This window comes from Diabrotica virgifera, chromosome 2, assembly GCF_917563875.1.
Source record: "Diabrotica virgifera virgifera chromosome 2, PGI_DIABVI_V3a".
NCBI lineage: Eukaryota > Metazoa > Arthropoda > Insecta > Coleoptera > Chrysomelidae > Diabrotica > Diabrotica virgifera.
This window is the reverse complement of record NC_065444.1, coordinates 243,282,569-243,300,979: the sequence shown is the minus strand read 5'-3', so window position 1 is coordinate 243,300,979 and position 18,411 is coordinate 243,282,569. Positions and strand designations below refer to the sequence as shown.

Genomic DNA, 18,411 nt, shown 5'->3' with positions numbered 1-18,411 from the left:
TATTGACACAACGAATAGTCTTCGTCAGTCAATTAACGACGTTGTTGTTTCAATAAATAGTGTTCGTTGACTCAGTGAACAGAGTTCGTAATATCAATAAATAGTGTTCGTTGACTCAGTGAACAGAGTTCGTAATACCAATAAAGTGATATTATGGTATACATAATGAATGTTCATCCATTCAATAAACGTAATACATTGGCTCAACGAACGAAAATAATGAATTGATGAACATCGTTTTGTTGTCCCAATAAAACCAAGAATTGGACAAATTTTAAGTATTGCGTTTGTTGTCTGAATTAACATTTTTATTGATATTACGTACCTTTTTCGTTGAGTGTACCAATTACGAACCTCTTAGAGGAGACGGTACCTAAAGAAGAAGAATATTTAATATTGTAAATTTTCTTCTCGCGAATTTGTAAATAAAAAAAATGTAACACAAATATGTAATTAGCAGACATATTATAAACATCAGTGCACGTGTTAAATCCGCCTTTTATATCACATTTCGATTCGACCAGAAAATACAAAAATGCTATTAGCACGTTAGCTCGTAAAACGTGAGATAAATTGAGACAGATAGAACCCATCCTGAATTTTAATCATTCTTTCCACTGTTACGTCTGTTTTCCCATTTCGGTATTTTTGTGTTGGCAAACCTGTTGTGTGTACGTCGCGTCCGCGTCCCTTCAAGGCCGACGTGTTCAATACGTTAAGATAAAACAATTGCTCTTTTAAGTCTAAAGGCCATCCATGGCTTCGAGAACTATTAGCTTTATATTGTTTTGATTTGTGCAGTATTGCGACAGAGAAAACTACTTTACGTAACTGTTATAGAAAATCTTGGACAATTTTGCATTCTGTCATACTAGTGTCACGTGTTGGTTGTAATTATTTATTACCAATTATGTTTTTTTATAACGTATGTAGCGATGTGAAATCGCTAATATAAAAACATTGAAATCATGGATATGAAAATATTGTTAATAAGTTAATATAGGTCAAGGTAAAGCGCTATTTGCCTCTGTCCTCTCGATCTTCTAACATTCATCTTTTAAAGTCGTTCTCCATTTTATCCAATTATGTTATTCTGCGTCTTCCTATCGGTTTCTGTGTTGCTTTTGTGTCATCTATACCGCCATACCAACCTGCATATTTTAGAAATCATATAATATTATATAAAAAAATACAGGATCCTTTGTAAAAGGTATATTTAAAAGACCAAAATAAGGGTTACATCACAAAACAAAACGTTTTCGGATTAACCGGTAATCCATCATCAGTGTTAAGCCAATAGCATGCATGCGTGAGCCACCAAAAAGTTATGGGTAAAAACCCTTTAAAAGTTGCAAGATCTTAAATGATACTACATATTATTATTAAAATAGATGGATATTGCAAATATTCCCGGATATTACCCAGGGCAACACAGGACTCTATCCAACGTGGATGTGATATGAAAGGACTCACATATTGAAAATTGAGTTGAACTCAATTGTTGAAGCGTGAAGTAACAAAGTATTTTATCTACTCTATGTCATAGTATAAGTTAGTTTGTGAAAACTGCCATTATAGATAGCAGTGCGTGAAGGGTTTAAAGTGTGCGTGAAGTAACAATGTATTTTAAATGGGATTTACTTTTTGGCACACTTTCATATAATCAAATATCCTTAACTTTCGCGTTGTCATGGTGATGACATAATGAGCAATAAATTACAACAAAAAGCTTGACAGTTTTGTGGTTTGAAAGAAGTTAGAATTTTTAAATGTTAAAATTCTAAAAATTGTAGAATAGAAATGAATTCCAGTGACGAAGAGTTACAGTTTTTTTTATTTGTTTATCGTAGATAAAATATTGTAGGGAACTGTGCGTGTGAAGTATCTAAACCCCGGTCGTGCTCTAAACATCGCATGCGTGCGCAAAAAGCATACTTCACGAAGTGTTTCATAAATAACTATTTCAGGAATATACCTACAATAAACTTATTTCTATACTATTATATAAATGACACCGTAATCTTCTTAGTTAGGATGCCTGCATGACTTTTTTAAGCTAGAATCATTCACTGCCTTTTTCTCTTAAAGTAAGGTGCATAAATGTTTTCTTTAATAATAATTATTAGGCAAGACCTCGATTTTTGACTCTTTGCTTCGTTATCGATTATTCGCTATCTGTACATTAAACAGATACGAAGCGAATACGTTCGATAACGAAGCGAAGGGTCAAAAATCGAGGTCCTGTATCGTTATTTTTTTGTAAATTTTCCTCCAAATGTTTATTACTTGTGAATACATATTTTTTCTACAAGACTTTTCTTGTATTTCATTATTTTGCGTAAAATCGGTACACCGCACAATACAACAAAGCCATATGCACAGGTAGACACATCCTCGGTACCGTAGACCGCATACTATAGTAGCACCAATTTAATTTTATCTAACTCATTTATATTGACAATTCAAACATAATATATTATACATTTTAAAGTAGTGACTTCAAAATGAGCTGCGTTCCTTGTATGACTATATTTGAAGATAGTTCATTCGATTACCTGAAATTAATCAATTTTAAGAAGTATATACGAATATGAAGTGACGAGATTAGAATAAAATGTAGTGTAGCGATGTCACAATTAAGTCACCGTACACGAGATGTAGTGACAATCTTCTATAGAGACAAGGCAACAACCCTCCAATGAACAAGCAAAATTGCTTACATAAGGGAAGAAGGAGAAGAAGAATAAAAAAGAATGTGTGTGTACTTTGTACGCACGTAAGAAGTTATACTTCTACTACATATTATGTGATTTTTAAGACAATACCAAAAATTTAAAAAAATAAAAGAATAAAACGCACACAAACACATTGAAAAATGCCACAAAGAAAAAATGATTTCTGAACGATAATTGTTGGCAAACATTTTAAATACGCATTTTCTGAAAAAAAATTATATAACAAATATACTTACAATCATAAAATGCATAAAAAAATAAAAACTTGCATCGGGAATCGAACCCGTGAATTTCGGGGCGCTTTGATTCGTAATCGAAGCCTAGACTCACTCGTCCAATTCCACATTATTTGTCATGTGGAAAAATAGGGTAACTGAACGTTTTACTGTTTGACAGTTGTTTTGAATATAATTAAATTATGTAGTTTAAATTTTGTGGAAGAAAATATTAAACTATAACAAAACAGTAAGAAAACAATATATTAGATGAAGATTGGTAGAACTTTTGTTGGTAATCAAATTAAGTATGTAAATCAAAGCATTACATACCTACTAGATAAATAAATCTACGCCAAAAAATCATAATTTAAAAATCAAAATCGGGCCTAATTTGGGATTTCTCTCTAAAATCCCCATTCTTGAGGAAATAAATGTACAGTAGAGCGTCGATTATCCGAACGTCGTCGATCAACCAAACGACCGCTTATTCGAACTATCGACTCCCGCGTCCCACACTCGAATACCGAGCAAGCGTTAGTAATTGACGCTTAAAATATCTTCAATTTTCTTCAATATTGTATCCAAAAATAATTATGTTGTTGCAAAGACTGCACTTTTTTGTTTAGTTGCTAGTTGTCATTATCAAGATATAAATAAATATGTAGGTATATAAATATGGCTTTTATTCACTTGTGGATAAATATGTATGACTATAAATATGTATCAATATATTGTAGTTCGATTATCCGAACAAATCGGTTTTCCGAACACCTATGTCCCCCAATTAGTTCGGATAATCGACGCTCTACTGTATTTCAACCAAATCCAAATGTATAATTACAATATGATTATAATAAAAACTACTTACCAAATTAGAATGAGTTTTCCTTGTCCAAAATAGTCCAAAAGTCCAAAAATATAGGTATATGAAAACTATTTAAAAAGGCAGTATAACTATTAACTAACTTTTGTTTGTTGTTTCTTTTCACACAAATTTTAAAACGCAACAACCATAAATAATCAAACTACAGCTGTGCCACAGCCGCCATATTGAATAATTTTTGACATGTCATTTGAACATCCAATCAGAACAAAGTTATAATGCGCATGCGCCGGGATCATAGGTTTTAACATATAAAAATTCACCCTCATATCGCCGGTAAAGAAGTATAACTTCAAAAATTTTTATAATTCCTGACTGATACTGACAGTATCTCGAAATCTATTTTTTATACCAAGTCTGTAAATCTATTAAGTTAAAAATAAATTTTGAAAATATTATAAATAGCATGTTATGTGATAAAATTGCATATTTCTTTCTTTTCGGTGAGCCAAACAAAAGAAAAAAGAGAGTTATCATTGAAAAACGCTTACAGATTTTCCGGAGTCGACATTTCGCTATTGTCGCGAATTTGTAGACATCTTTGGTTTGAAAAAAGCCATCGATAAATCATTGTTCAAACCGCTTACAGCTTTATTTTCTTTCGAAATAGCAGCCAGCTGTTTAACATTCCCAAGACATACGATTTTTAAAGAATTCCTTCCGTATCAAAATAAAATAGAAGAAATAATGATCTATGCCCGACTTGACGTTAGATATACCTATATTTTTGTTATCCCTCTTCCCTTGTTCACTTTTTCTATGGCATTCGGTTCCTTCCATTCATTTTAATGACACGAAAATAGATTTTATATTACCTTAGCCGGATTTCTATGAGCCGTGCTCCTTTGTATGTTCCAACTATAATAAACTGCATCTAAGTCAATAAAAACCTTTTTAAAAGGCATATTATAAAGGCAGGAGATTCGGAAAACTTACTCCAAACAGTGGCAGACGCTCGTAATCGTTGTAGAGGGTTATCGATCAATTTACTTGAGATTCACCAAGATGAAGAGATTAAGAATGACAACAAGCTTCTTTCTCTTATTGTGCTTTGCTTATCCGTTACGGATGTTGACCACTAACATGGCTATTTTGACTTTGTTGACTGTTGCCCTAAAAAATCCGATAGTCAAAAAATAGATAGACACAAATATACAAATCTGGTGAGATACCTAGAGATTGGCTACTATCGACCTTTGTTCTGCTGCCAAAGACCAAGAAGCATAAACACTGTAGCGACTTATAGATTGATCAGCTAAAGGTCACAATTATTGAAAAATTTTGAAGTTATACTTCTTTACGCGCGATATGAGGGTGAATTTTTATATGTTAAAACCTATGATCCGGGCGCATGCGCATTATAACTTTGTTCTGATTGGATGTTCAAATGACATGTCAAAAATTATCCAATATGGCAGCTGTAGCGCAGCTGTGGTTTGGACGGTTGACGGTTTGGTTATGTATGGTTGTTGCGTTTTAAAATTTGTGGGAAGAGAAACAGCAAAGGTTAGTTAATAGTTATACTGCCTTTTTAAATAGTTTTCATATTATATTTTTGAAGTTATACTTCAAAATGTTTTAGTTTATGTATGTATCAGTCCAGAAAAGGTGTGGAAAGAATATATTAGTGTTTTTAAATATATTTTTCTACAAAACGTGTTAAAAATGCAATTTTTAGAACTCCATAGGAGCATTAAAAATGCTACTTTAAGGCACTAGTGCTTTAAAAATTTTAAGGCACTGTAGTTGAAAGTGAATTGTCAAATTGTGAAACGTCAAAATATTTATATTTCATTTATTAACATTAATATTAATAATACAACTTGCGCAATTTGAAAAAGGTGGTTTAAAAGGTTTTTTATTATAATTTTGTGTCTTTGGATTTGTCTTCCTTGGGCGTAAAATAATAAAACATCTATTTTTATATTTCACTTGTCACCGTGATGTATAATTATGTATATCTGAAAGGTAACTGGCACGCGGCTTGATGGCCTTGTTGGTAGAGCATTGGACCAGAGATCAAAAAATCGCGAGATTGCGGGTTCAAATCCCGGACGATTCATATTTTTTTCTTTTTTTTTTTTAATATTTGGCATTGTTAAGTTTTGGTTCATTTTTGGTAATTATTGTTAATTTTTTGTATTGTAACTGTTAAGTAGGTATATTTATTTCGTTGAAATTATATTATGATAGAAGTATAACTTCTTACGTGTGTACAAAGTACACACACATTCTTTTTTTAACTGTTATATGTATTTGCACTTGAAAAATCGATACAGTCATACGTCATAATCGCTGACACTGAAAAAGACCTACAGACGTTTCTAAACACAATGTGTGATACTGGAGAATAGTTTGGTTTAACAATAAACCAAAAGAAAACAAAAACCATGGTGATCAGCAAGATGGGTAAAGTCATAACAAGGATCCAGATACAAAATGAAGATATCGAACAAGTGGACAAAATGAAATACTTAGGAGTCTGAATTACGGAAGATCTAAATCCGAAATCAAAAATTCGATTAAGAGTAGAGAAATCAAGAGAAGCCTTTTTGAAGATGAAGAAATTTCTGAGTAACCAAAGACTCAATCTGCAAATCTGACATCGTATGGTAAAATGTTATCCACTCTATTCTTCTTTATGGTGTCGAAACGTGGACTGATAATGTTGACTTAATGAGAAAGATAGTAGTTTTTAAGATGTGGCTTTTCAGGAGAATTTTAAAAATACCGTGGACCTATCATATTACGAATGAAATGGTGTTGCTCAGAATGGGAAGAGATAGAGAACTTTTGGCCACCATTAAAAAAAGAAAAAGAACTTATTCGGGGCACATATTTAGAAATGATAAGTACGAGTTGTTACAGCTGACTATGAAGGGTAAAATCGAAGGAAAAGGGGTTCTGGTAGACGACAAATATATCCTGGCTGAAAAACATTCGCGACTGAACCGGGTTAAACACAGAGACGCTTTTCAAAAAAGAAGAAGATAGAGACGAATTAGCTTCTTTCATGAGTGGAGTCGGCACTAGAAGAAGAAGAAGGTCAAGTTAAAGTACTTAGGTAGGTTATGAAGCTAAGCTAGTTTTCTTCTTCATAGACCTCTTTTTCCATGCACGTTACCTTGAAGTAAGGCCTAGAGTAGGTTGTATTGTTGTTCATTGCGTATTACATGGCCCAGATGCACCAGTTTGCGACATTTTACTGATAGTTGTACGACTAGTTCGCACTCTTTACCCATTATATTCTTTTCCGTTGGTAACTTTGTCTATCCAGGAAATCCTCAACATGCGTCTATAACGCCACATTTAAAATTCTTCTAGTATTTTTAGTGATGCTTCAGTTAAGGTCCATGACTCGACTCCATACAGAAAAAGGGAGTATACATAGCATCTTTTTAAACAAACTTTTATTTTCAATTCGTTACCTGAATCGTGAATCGTGACTTTTTTTCATGTTGACGAAAGCTGAACTGGCTTTCTCGATATTTCTGTTACATTTCTGTCGAGGGTCCCAACTTCTCATTGAAAGGACATCGCACACATCTTATGGAAAATATAATGTCACTCAAATTCAATAAAATTTATACCAATAGATTCGTTTTAAATTAACGATCAAATCTTATCATTGCGCCAACTCTCTATTTTCAAAAATAAGAGCAGAAATTGATATAAATAAATCTGAAATCAAATGGGTAGGTACATAAGTTAGAGAGAGAAAAAATATTTTAAAATACCCAGATTTTCGGTACTCCATAAATCAGCGGATTAGTTTCACTAATCCGCTTAGGCCCAAGCGGGATTTAAGCTGTTATGAATAGCACTCAGAGCAATAATGATTGTAAACTAACATTTTATGGACTCCAAAAATGTGATTTCGATAAACTTTAATTGCAATTTGCGCCGTAATTAATCATAATTAAGAGTTGGCGCAATGATAAGAATTGATCGTTATATTAAAACGAATCTAATCGTATAAATTTTATTGAATTTGAGTGACATTATATTTTCCATAAGATGTGTGCGATGTCCTTTGCGCCCAAATAGCAAAGGTGATTTGCGGTATGGATTGATGGTTAACTAATAATAATTGTCCAGGTGTTATCTTATTTTTGCTTACGACCATTTATTTCGTTTTTTCTGGTCATCAACTTCGAATACAATCACAGCCACCTACAGTTACTGTGGGTCCCTGTAATGTAATGCAACATTACAATACAAATGAATTGTCCCATAAAAATGGTGCTATCAATAATTTTCAAACGGAGAATAGTTGGGATGTTGGGATTAAGCTTATTCCCAACTAAAATAGTAAAGTGATATGACAAAGTATTAATGGGTATAATCAAAATAATAATGCTTCTGAGTTATGCGTTTAATTCACTTTGTAAAGATTTTCGGCACTGTATATATAATACATATTATATGCCTCATCCCTCGGTAGACCACAAGCTATAGCAGAAATGTGACAGATAACCGTATACTATAGTAGCACCAAAAATATATAAGTGAAGAGATTAAAATACAATAAATGACCACTGATTAAATGAAAAAACAGCTTATGTTTCATTTCGGTTCAGAGATGATCAGTCATCCCCACACGTACGTTTCAGTCTCCACAGACATCATCAGAGGGCTAAATAATTAGCTCTGAATCGAAATAAAACCAAACTGTTTATTTAGGCAGAATTATAAAAATAATTCGTTTGTCGGACACTGTAGCGACATCTATTAACTAAATGAGAAGAAGTCAACGATCCTATTCGTAAAGTCTGAAACCTCTCGTGGAACCAATTTGTGGGTACATCCTTAATCTCTGATTTTTTTCCCCAGATTTTTCCCCTTTCGTCTCCTTTATTCGTCGTCTTCTTGCTTTATAAATTGTAAAAGGCAGATATTAAGGATGTAATACCCAGAAATTGGTTCCACAAGAGGTTTCAGATTTATGGATCTGGGATTTCTCATTTCGATCACTGATTAGTTTGTTTATTACTTTTCTAACTTTTTTACATAAATATTCTCGTTAATTATTAATTAAATACTTTTAATAGAAACATGGGTTCTCCACTTTTCTAAAAAAAACATTCAAACCCTTTTGGCAATTAAATAAATCTACGCCTGTAACGTACAGCATGTCAATCTGAAGAATTCCCATTGTGGTATATGGACAATGGACTGTTATTCTTATACATAACCTCTTTGTTTGACCCCATAGAACCGGGATTACAAACACTCAAGTAGAAAAGAGCCCTAAGAACAGATCCACTAGACCGACGATGCTCATTCGTTTCGAATTTTGGAATCATGCATGCCTTGGCCATTGTTCGGTCGACGAAGGTTCTTGAAAAAGCCATAACTTCACTTCATTACGCTATTGTTGGCATTTTTAAGCACCGAAATCGGAGAATATGCTCGGCAATGCGTTGTAGGAAGTCTCTGAGGCACTCATAATTCGGTATTCAATGGAATAGGTAAATAGATTTTGAAATGTATACGTCACACGTTTTGGAAAGGTTCTTGTGAGCTTTTCATAGTTAATACTGTTCTGAAGCTATTTTCTTGCGGTACTGGTATTTTATTTACTATCTTAAAAGAGAAGTAACTACATTTTTTTAATATTCAGTATAGAAATGACTTAGAATAGAAATAGAATAGAAATATGCTTTTTTGCACGATTGATCATTTTTTACTGTTTACCGTGACAGATTTTACGTCAGTAGGTGACATTTACTAGCAACTCGACGGTAAGTAATCCAACTCGACGGTAAGTACTCCAACTCGACGGTAAGTAATTCACTTACCGTCGAGTTAACAAATCTCTTAATTTTAATTTATTTTTTGAAAGAATAAAGAAAACTAACGAATTATTTATTAATATTGAAACTTATGGTACAATTTGTTAAATTATTTAATGAAATCCCGCTTGTTTGGGCTGTGGTTTCACTTCTAACAGAAACTCCTGCAGAATCGCATACATTAGTAGTATTACTAGTATTGCACAATATTTTTTCTATATTACCTTGTGAACTAGAAATTGTTCATCCGGTGCTTCCATCAGAAATTTTTCAAATTGCTCCCGTGTAAAAATGCTCGCTTTCTTAGGCCTATAGCCAACATTTTTTCTCTTCAAATACGCGATCAAAGTTGAAAACTTGGAAATATCAATGCCATCGTAAAGAAAAACGGTGGATTTAATCATTGAATATTCTGCCCAGAGGCTTCCAGGAGCTTTCAACTGCATATGTCTTTGAACGAAATATGCCAATAGAGTCTTTTCTTCGATTCTTAAATTCTGGCCTTCGCACCATTTTTTAAAACTTTGGTAGGTATTTTGATAACGGATTTTGGATTTTTCGGGAATAATTGCGGAACACCCTTCTTCCCAAGCCCGTTCAATTTCTTCAAATTCACTTTCGCTTATATTTTAATTTATAATAATCAAAATTGTACTTAAAATTATTGACAACTAAATAAAAACTCAATTCTCCATTGTTGTTATGCACCCTAGTTACTACCTAACAACCAAAGTATCTATCTTGATAAAATGAATGATACTAGTCAATATGACGAAAATGTTTAATTTTATAATTTATAATGGTATCAATGCAAAAAACGTTATAAGCATGTCGAACGTTAAGGGTAACCGATCTCAGACAATAATTGGAGTCGTTGCCCCGGTCCTCCTCCAAACAATTGTCTTCGATCAGTATAAAACCCTTACCGTTCTCCATACTTAATATACTATATTGTCACTGAAAATTTTTACAATTTTATGGACAAAGCTTACATACAGTCAAATGAAAAATAATATCAATAACAAATAACAACTACAATTTACTAAAATTAGATAAATCATCAATATACAGTATATAACATATAAAAGCAAAGACAAAAACAATATACAGTAGAGCGTCGATAATCCGAACCCTTGTAATCCGAACTTTCGCTAATCCGAACGCAAAAAAAATATAAAATTAAAAAATATGACCACGGACCGAATTTTTGGATTTAATATGACGATATTTGCAAAATATGACCGCGGATTTTTGTTTTGTTTATGCAGAAATACATACAATATATTTTTTGTTTATTATGCAGGTGTTTTATTCCTTGTAACTAAAACGTATGTACATAATATGTACTATGTTTATGAGCTTCGTATGTAATTTGGACATATGTTCGATAATCCGAACAATTTGATAATCCGAACTACCCCTGTACCAATTAGTTCGGATTATCGACGCTCCACTGTATTGCAAAATTTATATAAATTGCAAATTGAACATACTTACAACAAATAAATAAATAAATAAAATACAACATTAGGAACTGACAGGTTTAAGCTATTGCGTATAAAACCCAATTTTCTTAGTTATTCATTAAGAAATTCTTCTATTGAATAGTATGGTTTTTTAGATAGATAGGCTTTTGTCACTTTACGGAACTTTGGGAAAGGTGTTACAGATTTAAGTTGTAAAGGGAGATGGTTGTAAAGTTTTTTTGCGGAATATAGTATAGATTTCTTTACTAACTCAGTGGATGGGATCGGTAAATAAATATAAAAGATTGAATTTCTGGTGGAGTAAAGATGATTGGGCCTCCGTACCACCAGATTCACAACAGGTGGAATACTTTCTTTGGTTACACCTCCTGAGATTTTAAAAATTTATAAATCATACAAGGTGCCGAGGAAATTAAGATGAGAGAATTTTAAATAATTCACAACTCATCTACTCAGCGTGGTAAAGCTCCAACAAGAAAAATTCCTTAGTACTCAAACAAAAGAGTAAATGAATTAAAAATGTATAAACATTCTCAATTTGTTGGAATTTTTTCTTGTTGGAGCTCTACCACGCTGAGTAGATGAGTTGTGAATTATTTAAAATTCTCTCATCTTAATTTCCTCGGCACCTTGTATGATTTATAAATTTTGAAAATCTCAGGAGGTGTAACCAAAGAAAGTATTCCACCTGTTGTCAATCTGGTGGTACGGAGGCGATATTTATTGTCGTTTTCTGTGCTACTTCGATTGATAACTTAGTTTGTTTTTCGGTAGATGGCCCTAGTTCATCCGTGACATTTATTTCTTTGCAATTCGGGAAGGCCCAAGCTATGGTAAATGGTTAAAGCGGAGAGAAGAGGATATGGGTTTACTGATGAGGAGAAAAAAATCTCCTAAACCGGTATAGACTCTTCCTGCACTCTCCGATTTAACCAGAGTATTATGCACCTGCTGCATTTTTGTTTTGCAAAGAAATTGAGAATGTTTATACATTTTTAATTCATTTACTCTTTTGTTTGAGTATTAAGGAATTTTTCTTGTTGGAGCTTTACCACGCTGAGTAGATGAGTTGTGAATTATTTAAAATTCTCTCATCTTAATTTCCTCGGCACCTTGTATGATTTATAAATTTTGAAAATCTCAGGAGGTTGTAACCAAAGAAAGTATTCCACCTGTTGTGAATCTGGTGGTACGGAGGGGATATTTATTGTCGTTTTCTGTGCTACTTCTATTGATAAGTTAGTTTGTTTCTATACGATCAACTTGATACCAGGGAAGGCGAAGCAAAGATATATAAAATAGCCAAACAGACAGCAAAAAAGGCAAGAGATTTTAATCAGATTAGATGTATCCGAGATGAAAATAATAAAATACTAATTCACGAAAAGGATGTCAAAGAGAGATGGAGAAAGTATTTTGACAGTTCATTAAATGAAGAATTTGACAGACAGCCTATGGAGTTAACGAAGACAACAACAGCAATGGTTACCATAATAACAAACGACGAAGTGGCTCAAGCGCTTCAAAAAATAAAGAAAGGAAAAGCAGTCGGACCAGATGATATTCCTGGGAAGTATGGACAGCATTGGGAGAGACAGGAATAAGTTGGCTAGCAGGTTTATTTAATAGAATTATGGAAGTTGGACAAATGCCAGACGAATGGAGAAGCAGTATATTAGTACCTGTCTACAAAAACAAGGGAGACAAACAACAATGCACAAACTACAGGGCTATAAAACTACTTAGCCACACCATGAAAATATGGGAGAGAGTAATTGATAGACGGATACGTGAAGAAACCGAAATATCCGATAATCAATTTGGCTTTATGCAGGGCAGATCAACAATAGATGCAATTTTCATTGTAAGGCAACTGATGGAAAAATACAGGGATAAAGAGACCAACGCTCATATGGTATTCATTGATCTTGACAAAGCATATGATAGAGTTCCTCGAGAGATTCTGTGGTGGGCACTCAATAAGAAAAGAGTCCCTGGCGAATATGTAAAGATTGTGAGAGCTATGTATGAGGGAGTAATGACTAGTGTTAGGACAGGTGTGGAGAGAGACTGATAAATTTCAGGTGAAAGTAGGAATGCACCAAGGCTCGATGCTTAGTCCTTATTTATTCTCATTAGTTTTGGACCAGATAACAGCGAAACTACAGGGTAGCATTCCATGGTGCCTAATGTACGCTGGTGAGTGGTGATGTAGTGTTAATAGGAAATAGTGAAATAGACTTAGAACAAAAACTGGAACAGTGGAGACAAGCTCTGGACGAAAAAGGTTTAAAACTTAGTAGGACAAAAACAGAGTATTTGGAATGTTCATTTAAAGATGGAGTTACTACAAATAAAATGGTATCTTGGAATGGTGAAATGATTGTGAAAAGCAATAGTTTCAAGTACCTAGGATCGGTATTACAGACTAATGGAGGATGGAGAGGCATGCAGTAGAATTATGGCTGGATGGATGAAGTAGAAGGAAGCGAGTGGTGTGTTGTGTGACAGAAAAGTTCCAATGAAACTGAAATAAAAATTCTATAAAACAGCCATAAGACCGGCTCTGATGTACGGAACTGAATGTTGGGCAGTGAAAAAGAAAGAGGAACAACGAATACATGTGTCGGAAATGAGAATGCTGAGATGGATGAGTGGAGTGACAAGAAAGGATAAAATTAAAAATGAGTATATTAGTGGAAGTCTAGGTATGGAATTTATGCCAAAATGAGAGAGCATAGGTTGAGATGGTTTGGTCATGTTCAACGTCGAGACGTTAATCATCGGATACGAAGAGTAGCTGAAGTGCAGATTCCTGCAAGGAGTAGGAGAGGAAGACCAAAAAAGACTATTAAGACTAAGATTAGGCAGGACATGTTGGTAAAGGGGATTAATATTGATACGACCCAAGATAGAATTGTGTGGAGAAATGCAATTAGGGAAGCCGACCCCGCATATGGATAAGGCAAAGAGAATGATGATCACACACTTTTTCAAAGCGTTGTAAGTGTTTCAATTTTGTTCATTTTTTTTAACTGGAACTTTTGTTTCGAAATGCAGCGCCGGGGCCCCTGAATGTCGGGGGCCCCGTATAATTGATACAGCTGAGAGAGAGAGAGACAGACGTTTCGATTTCCATTTCGGAAATCGTTCTCAAAATACAAAAACAATTTTTGAAGTGGAAATCAATACGTCAAATAAACTTAACTATGTGTAAAATTGTGGCTTATCTCCACCAAAAATTGCATTTAATCACGTCTTCATTGCAGTAAGTCCTAATACTTGTACAAAAATATCGACGTTTTATAAGATCAACATCAAAACAAGATTTCCTTGGTTTGTTGAAAGTCCGCTCTTCAAACTGATTATCTTTCTACCATTCAAAAAAAACAATAGTAGATCGTTTAAAATGACGTACCGTTATCATTCATCATGCTACTGTTTCAGTTCTTTAAATTGTTATCCCTTCTCTTCTTCCACACATATTAATTCGCCCACGTTGTTGTAACCTCAATAATAATTAAAACCGGCATTGTTGAGATGCCATTTGAGAGTTAACTTTTGTGTTTGACGTCATCGAGCGACATCTGCTCCTTCCTTGATGCGACTTCTTGGCGATCGAGTGATAGAGATTGGAATGTATTGGAAACTAATGACACTTTGTATGTATGAATGTCGGGTCGAACTGTCGAACAGTGCAATAGTGTAGCGAAGTCGAACATGTGGTGTACTACGCGAAGTTTGCGAGTGCGACATTAGAGAACGGTTCTTTGCAGTTTCCTTTCAATGTTAGTTCGAGCTATTTCGAATCTAGTACATGTTGCTAATGTTCTTTTACATATATACGTAATGAAAGTTACGGTTGATTGGTAATTTAAAAGTTTTACAATAATTTTATAAAACAGTTACGAGATATTAAAAGAAAAATAACACATTTGCAAGGAGTAGTGGAAAGGTGAGTTCAATGTATACCTGGACAGTAACCGTTTAGATATGATTTAAATTGATTTAAATTGTTTACTTCGGATTTCCTTTACCGTTTTTTCTTTTAAAGTATATTTCGCGACTGTTTTGAATTATCCCTAGACATTCGACGAGTACGAGTGCCATTGGTCCACTCTACAATAAAGCATAATAAGTACGAAAGTAAATTGCTCTAGTAATGTAAATAATATGTAAAAGTAAATTCTAAATTGAATTAAAGTCCTTTTATAATCTCTTTTAAGATTGGAGTATTGGGCCCATCTACGTTTCTTGGACTTTGTGGTTCACGGAGCAGGTTCGCCCTTTGTATGGATACGTGCCATTAGACGGCTGGTGGCCAGCTCAGCGCATCTTCTTTGTGTTTACTCTCAAAGGGTCGTTTTCACGCTACGTCTTATTGTACGTTTTGTGTCTCATGCAAAACGTACGACAAAACGTACGTTTTGTGAATAAGCGGATTTAATTTTTTCGATTCGACAAGACGTACGTTTTGCTGTTTTCATGCTACGTCTTATTGTACGTTTTGTGTGTACGTTTTGCTGTTTATACGCCACATTATACACTGGACAAATCGTACGTTTTGTCGTATATTTTGCATGACACACCAAAACGCACAGTAAGACGTAGCGTGAAAACGAGCATTTTATTGTCAAATCATCTGCATATTCTATCGGCTGATTCAAAAGAAAGATTTTTTGATTTAACATAATTTGATTTTCCAACATGGATGATGCAGCCAATGTTATGAAGGGTCGTTTTCACGCTATGCCTTATTGTACGTTTTTTGTGTCTTGCAAAACGTACGTTTTGTGAATAAGCGGATTTAATTTTTTCGATTCGACAAGACGTACGTTTTGCTGTTTTCATGCTACGTCTTATTGTACGTTTTGTGTGTACGTTTTGCTGTTTATACGCCACATTATACACTGGACAAATCGTACGTTTTGTCGTATATTTTGCATGACACACCAAAACGCACAGTAAGACGTAGCGTGAAAACGAGCATTTTATTGTCAAATCATCTGCATATTCTATCGGCTGATTCAAAAGAAAGATTTTTTGATTTAAAATAATTTGATTTTCCAACATGGATGATGCAGCCAATGTTATGAAGGGCCGTTTTCACGCTACGCCTTATTGTACGTTTTTTGTGTCATGCAAAACGTACGTTTTGTGAATAAGCGGATTTAATTTTTTCGATTCGATAAGACGTACGTTTTGCTGTTTTCACGCTACGTCTTATTGTACGTTTTGTGTGTCGACAATACATACGTTTTGTTGTTTACACGCCACATTATACACTGGACAAAACGTACGTTTTGTCGTACGTTTTACATGGCACACAAAACGTACAATAAGACGTAGCGTGAAAACGAGCATTTTATTGTCAATCATCTGCATATTTTATCGGCCGATTTAAAAGAAAGATTTTCTGATTTAAAATAATTTGATTTTCCAACATGGATGATGCAGCCAATGTTATGAAGGGTCGTTTTCACGCTACGTCTTATTGTACGTTTTGTGCGTCATGCAAAACTTACGACAAAACGTACGTTTTGTGAATAAGCGGATTTAATTTTTTCGATTCGACAAGACGTAGGGTCAAGGATCCTATTATGAGACCTGTTCCTAATATGAGACCCCTGTCTCTAGAGTCTTGTAAGTGCTGTAGCCTGGTAAATGGGGTAAAAACTAAGCTCTGGTAGTGTTTCTAGTAGGCTGTGAATAAATCGAGTTTCTGTGATTTAGTATTACCAGTCAGTGAAGTTTTTAAGTTTTTTGCGAGTCAAAAGTTTTTTAATCGGTGTAGCTCAAACTGAATTTTTATTTTTATGGTGAGAGAAAAAAAATCACCTTAGTAATTAATTGATAGCTACTTAAATTGGTTACAGAAACACGTAATTATAGTGGCGCAAAAACCAATCATAAACTCAAAACACGGACTAAAAAGTTAACACGTGGTTGCTCCTAATATGAGACCCTCAAGTTTGGCTAATATGAGATATGGTACTGTAATGTTTTGAGTATAGCATCATGTCTTTTTACTATTTTATTGGGAAATAAGCCGCAATTTAAGTTAAAAATGAAATTTATTGACGTTTAGACTTCCAATTTTTATTTTTAACTTAAATTGTGGCTTATTTAAAAAAAATAAAATTAAGTACATAATATGCCACAAAGAAACAGCTTCAGAACAATAGAATCATGTCTACAGCATGTAATACAGTTTATATCCAGAACAATGCGTTAAAATAATTTGTATCACCTGTTTAACCTATATAACGTGGTGTCTCATATTAGGATACTAGATGGTCTCATATTAAGACACCTTTTTTTAAGTTGGAAATTTTTACATTTTTAAAAAATTAATTTATTGGTAAAAAAATATTAGTTTAAAATTAATTTTGAACCTCTTGCAATATAATATCATAATTATCTGACATGTATCTAATTTAAGACTTCTTTAATCCATAAACTTCACGATTACCAAGAGTTTTAAAAAAAGGGTCTCATATTTGGATCCATTACCCTACGTTTTGCTGTTTTCATGCTACGCCTTATTGTACGTTTTGTGTGTCGACAAGACGTACGTTTTGCTGTTTACACGCCACATTATACACGGGACCAATCGTACGTTTTGTCGTATGTTTTGCATGACACACAAAACGTACAATAAGACGTAGCGTGAAAACGAGCATTTTATTGTCAATCATCTGCATATTCTATCGGCTGATTTAAAAGAAAGATTTCCTGATTTAAAATAATTTGATTTTCCAACATGGATGATGCAGCCAATGTTATTAAGGGTCATTTTCACGCTACGCCTTATTGTACGTTTTTTGTGTCATGCAAAACGTACGTTTTGTGAATAAGCGGATTTAATTTTTTCGATTCGATAAGACGTACGTTTTGCTGTTTTCACGCTACGTCTTATTGTACGTTTTCTGTGTCGACAATACGTACGTTTTGCTGTTTACACGCCACATTATACACTGGACAAAACCTACGTTTTGTCGTACTTTTACATGGCACACAAAACGTACAATAAGACGTAGCGTGAAAACGAGCATTTTATTGTCAATCATCTGCATATTTTATCGGCCGATTTAAAAGAAAGATTTTCTGATTTAAAATAATTTGATTTTCCAACATGGATGATGCAGCCAATGTTATGAAGGGTCGTTTTCACGCTACGTCTTATTGTACGTTTTGTGTGTCATGCAAAACGTACGACAAAACGTACGTTTTGTGAATAAGCGGATTTAATTTTTTCGATTCGACAAGACGTACGTTTTGCTGTTTTCATGC

General features: G+C 33.9%; 1 protein-coding gene across 3 annotated transcripts in view; it reads left to right on the top strand.

Annotated features, from left to right (window-relative positions):
- LOC114335486 (EGFR adapter protein-like) overlaps nt 1-18,411 on the top strand; it is a 1,026,571-nt gene that overhangs the window by 726,529 nt on the left and 281,631 nt on the right. Inside the window, exon 1 of one of the 3 annotated variants that reach the window (XM_028285746.2) lies at nt 14,736-15,073. The exons of the other annotated variants lie outside the window; for them this stretch is intronic. The gene's annotated coding sequence lies outside the window, so the exon portion shown is untranslated. Of the gene's footprint in view, nt 1-14,735; nt 15,074-18,411 lie in introns of those variants that run through there. 3 annotated transcript variants of the gene reach the window in all.